The sequence below is a fragment of the Epinephelus moara genome, chromosome 15 (assembly GCF_006386435.1).
Source record: "Epinephelus moara isolate mb chromosome 15, YSFRI_EMoa_1.0, whole genome shotgun sequence".
Taxonomy (NCBI): Eukaryota; Metazoa; Chordata; class Actinopteri; order Perciformes; family Serranidae; genus Epinephelus; species Epinephelus moara.
The window spans coordinates 16067176-16073570 of NC_065520.1; the positions used below are offsets into that span (position 1 = coordinate 16067176).

Here is a 6395-nt window from a genome sequence, read left to right on the forward strand (position 1 = left end):
GTCCCACGTTTTTCTACTCACTGACGTGGTCAATCTATGTGAAACTGCACATAGGCATTGAGGATTGGCATAGGTAGAAGGTGACAAAGCTACCAATGGGTATGGACTAGTTTAATTTTAAAGCCAATATCGGCTGATAACAACGACATGCCAATGTTATCATGCATCCCTAGTGCAAAATGGCAGTGATTAGCTAGCATGTGCAGTAGGGCTGCAATGATTAGTCGACTAATCGATGACTAATCGACTATAAAATAATCGGTGGCTATTTTAGTTGTCGACTAATCGGTTTGAGTCATTTTTCATAGAAAAGTACTATAAAAGTACCCAAAATACTCTTATTGTAGCTTCTTACGTTCAAATATTGGCAGCTTTACACACTCTCCCATGACAGTGAACTAAAACCCTTTGGTGTGAGTATGAAACAAGACATTAGATGACATCATTTTGGGGTTTGGGAGAGACAGACCGACATTTTTCAACATTTGAACACATTTTTCGATAAAATGATTAGTCGACTAATCGAAGAAATAATCGACAGATTAGTCGACAGTGAAAATAATCGTTAGTTGCAGCCCTAATGTGCAGCCGGACCAGCTCCCCACAACAAACCACAGAGATGCTCGGATTATAACACAGCAGACAATCCATGATCTGTATTCGTCAGTGCCTTTTCAGTCCATGCAGTCATGAATCAGGCCTCATGGTGATATCAGAAAAAAAGACTGTCTGAGTCATGTAAGACACGGGGTTAATCCGGAGGCACGTAAACTGTCTAAAAGAGGATTCAGCAGTCTACAAAATGGTCCGACCACCCAGCCTGCCCTGCTAATACCCCGCAAGTGGAGCTTCACAGCAGCCCGCCGCTTGGCCCGGGACTTAGTCCAAGACACCGCACAGTGACGATCGCTAAGCAGGTCTGATGTCTGGGAGTGGATGGGCACATTTAAATCACTTTGGATTCCACACTCATCTAACTACACTAGATGCAGTTTCTCAATCTTTGATCAACCCAGTGCCAGATACGAATGTTGACGTCCCACAGATGTTTGATCAGAAGGGGATCTGGGGAATCTGGAGGCCAGGTTGTCACGTTCCTCGGACCGTTCCTGAGCAGTTGTTGTGGTGTGGCATGGTGCACTGTCATAACCTGGATTCATGTCTAAGTGCAGGAGGCTAGATGCAACAACACGAGCCCAGTTCTGCGAAACATGCCCACTGATTGAGTCACCGACTTTGAACACACATGCATGGAAGCGAACATGCATTCTGCCATCCGCCTTTTCAGTTCTATTTCTGTGCATGTAGGCTAAGTGGAAGACAAGAGCAAAAAAAAAAAGCCTACAGCGAGTTGAGCCAAGCCATGCAGAGGCCAGAAGTAATCGCAGCACAAATGAATTTGCCAAATAGGCGTTCTGCTGCAGCCGATGGCAGTTTGTTCTCACGAGGGAATAACACAGGATGATCCGTCTTCATATGAGAATAGTCTTATAATGTGTTGTGCATAATTAATGTGTGTTTCCGAGGAAATGGATGTTTAACACAGCCGTTCTTAAAGATGCGAGTCGTGAATGCTTTCACATTGATTAACAAACTGTTTAGAAATGGCCCATGGAGCGCGACAAAAAGCTCAAGGTGTCGACCTGGCGTCTAAATTTCCCAGGTTTCCCTAATCCAAGGTGGGGCCTCCTTGGATCGGACATGACCCTTGACACAGGATCTCTGGGAGTGTCCTGCGGTGTCTGGCACCAGTGCGTTGGCGCCAGTCCCATTTAGTCCAGTGGGTTGTGAGGTGGGTTAATGGCACGTGCCACAGATGCTCATTCAGATTGGGATCTGGGGAATTTGGAGGCCAGGTTGACACTTTGAGGTCTTTGTCACATTCCTTGGGCCGTTCCTGAGCGATGTTTGCAGTGTGGCATGGTGCATTATCCTGCTGGGGGGCCACTGCCATTGGGGACGCAGGATTTGTTTCTGTAAAAATACAACTTTTTAGAGTCTTCCTCTTTTTATCCAACACACACCTATTTCTCTCAGCTGTTTAGGGCTCTGTCGGGTGACCTGACCTTGGTCCAGACTGTCTCATTTCATTTAAATGCTCTTAATGTTTCTGTCAAGATGAAATGTTGAGGTTTCCACAGAGTTCAGTGTGATACAAGACAGAATAAGCTCCAGATCAGACAGCTGGTTTTATCTCTACTGGATCAATAAGGTGTCCTTTGGTGTGATACAGCAACCGTGATGATAAAATGCCAATTCTAAAAATATTAAATAAATTACCATTTCTCAAATATTGCGATGTACAGCAGATATTTTAGGAGTCGTGCTCGCTGTGCGTCCCCCTCACGCTGAGAAAGACGCGCCAAACTTCATCGGATAAACCGTTAATTTAATTAAAACCTGATTTTCTGCAAAATCGGGAGTGACTTTAATTAAATCAAGAGGCTGTTTTATTCAATCGGATGGAGCTCTTGAATTCGGCGTACATATAAATCACATTGCAGCAGTAGAAATAATAGCAGCCGACAATTGCTTTGCTGTATCACCTGTTTTGGTTTGCCAGATCCACGGGCTGCGCGGTGCTGAGCGGCGTCAGCGCGTTACTCAAGTTGTAATATCATATTCAATACCACTTATTTTCACTGTATACCCACGCCGAATTAATCACTGTGCTTTATTCTTCTTAAATTGACCGTGTTGTATTTCACGAGGCTTCAGCATTAGAGCGTTGCTACAATAAAGCTTGAATTGGGAGATTTTATAACGGAGTTTTGACTTGGCGAAAACCCTTCGCTGTACATGTGTGAACTCAAGCAAGGAAAATATGAAAGCGACCCACTAACGGGTACTTACAGTGCGCTTCTGTGTGTTCAGTCAAATGGTCTCTGCTAAAGCCAACCGACTGTGATGATGATGATGCGGGTGATGCTGCAGGTCCCAACTCCACAGCGCTCGGGAGAACACCGTAGTGGTGGAGTGAAGCTCCACAGCGTGATGGAGGAGGGAAAGGAATACCAAAAAAATAAAAATCACACGGAATCACTGGGAAATATCACCCAGGCAAGGTCTTTCCTGGCTGCTCCAAAGGCTGCCTGCTCTTATTGGACGGGAGGAAAGAGGTGGGCGCAGAGAAATGAGGCCACATGGCGCATTACGCACCAGCACACACACTGATTGGACACTGTGCCTATACATTGACGGAAAAAAATGTTTTTATACGCCATGTGTAACACCAGGCTGTCAGAGCATCACTACTAAAAGCCTCCATGTATAGAAATATCTCCAGTAAGGAAATATGAGAAGATAAATTGACAGAAGAGCTCCTATTTTGAAAATGTTATTTTATGTCTAATATTTGAAGATTCTACCCCCTTTTACTGGTGCTTTCAGCCACATTACATGATCTTCATCAGTGATTTTGTTCAGTTTTCATGAACAATAATCTGCTGACATGTGAGCTCAGCAATAAGTCTGAGTGTCAAGGGGTCACCCAGGTGGGCCGGCCCCTCCAGATAGGACGCATATGAAAATTAAAATACATCTTAGACATCTACAGCTGCTGGATAAAAGAATAAAGTGAGCAGTCACATTTATAATGGGAATTTTCAGCTGTGATTCAGAACGTATGAGAATGAGAAAAACAGGATTTGGTTTAGAAAATAGGGTTTTATTTCCCCCCAAAATGCCCAAAACAATACAAACCAAGAATAGAATTATACTAAGCTGACCTCACCAATGAAACATGAGGCCAAACCTTCTAACACAGAAGGGGAAAACAAAATGGACGCCTAACTAGAGCTAATACAAAGGAAAAACTACCTACACAACCTCCCCCCCTGTGACATGGCAGTAGATGGTACAGTCTGATGAGATGGCCACAGTATTTAGGAGCCTTTTGCTTTTCCAGGAAGTGACCTCACACCAGCATGGCGACTCAAAGAGAACAAAGGAAAGCCTATCATCTTACTGCTCCTCAGTTTAAATATGGTTCTGCGCCAAAAATCTCCCCATCACCACCTAGTCTTTACGGATTCATCAGCCTCACCAGCCTCAGAGTCATCAGCCACCACCAGTGTCTGGACCCTATGGGGTGATTGATCTTGCTGCCGCTCAGGTGTCCCTTCATCACAAGTTATTTCCCTCTGGTGTCCAGGCACCAAAGACGTCTGGTAAAAGGTTCGTCAGCACAAATTATCTGTTAATCTGTTCACTGATATTCTGTGTTAGAAATTATCTTTACTTCATTCTTCTGTCTCTCCTGACTAACGTAATATTCTGACTGATGAGAATGAAATGGGAATAACATTGATCGTTTCATTCCAGTGCATTGTTCTGCAGGGAAACCTTTGGATCCGGCATCCATGTGGATATCATCTGACATGTTCTACCGACTCAAACACCGTTGCAGACCAAGGCCCAGTCCCACTACCCCCCCCTTGTCCACTACCCCTTAGCCCTTTGCCCTACCCCTTAGCCCTTGGCCCTAGCCCTAGACCTAGCCCTTGGCCCTACCCCTTACCTCTTGGCCCTAGCCCTAGCCCTTAGCCCTTGGCCCTAGCCCTAGCCCTTGGCCCTACCCCTAGCCCTTGGCCCTACCCCTTGGCCCTCAAAATGAAGCAACGAGGGGTAGGGGGTTGAAATACGTTCACGCATACGTAACTATTTTAAACAGGAAGCTGCGAGCCGTCTACATTTCCATCTACAGTGGAGTCTCATTCATCCTACCGAGATCTCGTTTGCCGCATTCATCATGCTTCGTTTGATGAACGACAGACGACAGGAGACTTCTGCTAGCTAGCTAGCTAGCTAACCAGCTAACATTACGAGGCAGCATAGTTATACTAGCTGGCATGTTATCGTAATGTGAAAAATCCGACAATTTTGCAGAGCAGGACAGATAACAGATGCCAGATAGTGCGAGCTAGCTAGCTAGCTAACAAGCAACCTGACGACGGTAAAGTTAGCTATGTATGAGCTTTTTTCCCCGTCTCTTGCTCGGTGGTAGCTATGGCGACGTCTACCCCTCGCTGGCAAGTCAGCATCTGAAATCCCTCGCTCCGAAGGTCTAGTTTCATACCCACTACCCCTTGTTATGCCGCCTACCCCTACACGCAAATAGGAATTGGGACACACCCACCCCTTGCGGGAACACGCAAATGTAGGGGTAGGGCCAAGGGGTAGGGCTAAGGGGGGTATTGGGATGGGCCCCAAGTACCCCCCTTATGGCAACAGTACTCCCCAGTGACAGTAGCCCCCCAGCAAGGCAGTGCACCATACCCCACTGCAAACATCGCTCAGGAATGGCCTAAGGAACACGACAAAGAGCTTTAGGTTTTGATCTAGCTTTCAAATTCCCCAGATCGCAATCTGATCGGGCCTCGATGGGTCAGAGCCAAGTCCGATCTATGGTGGAGCCTCTGACCTGTCGTGGCATGGAGACAGGATCTCTGGGGGTGTCCTGTGGTGTCTGGCACCAAGGCGTTGTCGACGGATCCTTTTAGTCCTGTGGGTTGTGAGGTAAGGTACCGGCATGCCCTCTGGATGTTCAAGTCCTGCCTGGGGGGGGGGGGGGGGGGGGTGCACTTACATCAGGGAGTGCTGTTGCCAATGGAGGGTCTACTTGGTCTGTAATGGTGTTTCTCTCGACATCTGGAATTCCTTGCACTTATTAACATTCCTCCCTCCTCTGAAACCATACATTTAGGCTTTAAGGAAACTCATTAGAATTTAATAGCTCAGACGTTCCACATAAACATGACAGAACACTGAGGGCTTTGGTCATGTTACAGCAGACTGTATAACTATAAATAAGAGCTACACATGCCTTGTGACATTCGATGACACACTGTGACCCTTTCACTTCTTTTGAGTTTGTAGTTTGGTGGTTTTGTTTAGAACAGCTGTGCATTTTACTAGTATGGATTAATATATGAAAGCCGGAAGGGAAAGGTAAAACTATTTTTTTCACTACCTCATAAATCTTTATGAGCTCCACTCAAGAGTACATCAGAGGAGTTTTGCAGTCATGGAAATTTTCTTTAAGGAATAAAGAATAAAGTCTTTTATTGACCAGTGCCGTTGCCATGAGGGGGGGTACTTGGTCTGCAACGGTGTTCGGGTGGGTGGAAAATGTCAGGTGGTATCCACATGAATGCCAGAAGTTTCCCAGCAGAACAATCAGTTATTCACGTCACCACGTTGCCATGTATTGTAGTATCTATTACAGTCGTGACACTCAAGTTAAGTCCCATGGGCCAAATGTGGTCCAGGTGCCGGGTGGCCCACCAACCATTTTCTAATTCATGATGAAAATATATCGATTCACACTGGGATTTTTTGTGCGTGTATTTTGAACACAAATAAGGTGCTAGAGTGCATAAAAAACATCAAAATAG

General features: G+C 45.7%; 1 protein-coding gene across 1 annotated transcript in view; it reads right to left on the reverse strand.

The window, feature by feature from the left end:
- LOC126401760 (double-stranded RNA-specific editase 1-like) overlaps nt 1-3101 on the reverse strand; it is a 42670-nt gene extending 39569 nt beyond the window's left edge. The window contains exon 1 of the mRNA XM_050063245.1: nt 2854-3101. The gene's annotated coding sequence lies outside the window, so the exon portion shown is untranslated. The remainder of the gene's footprint in view (nt 1-2853) is intronic.
- Between the last annotated feature and the right edge of the window lie 3294 nt (nt 3102-6395).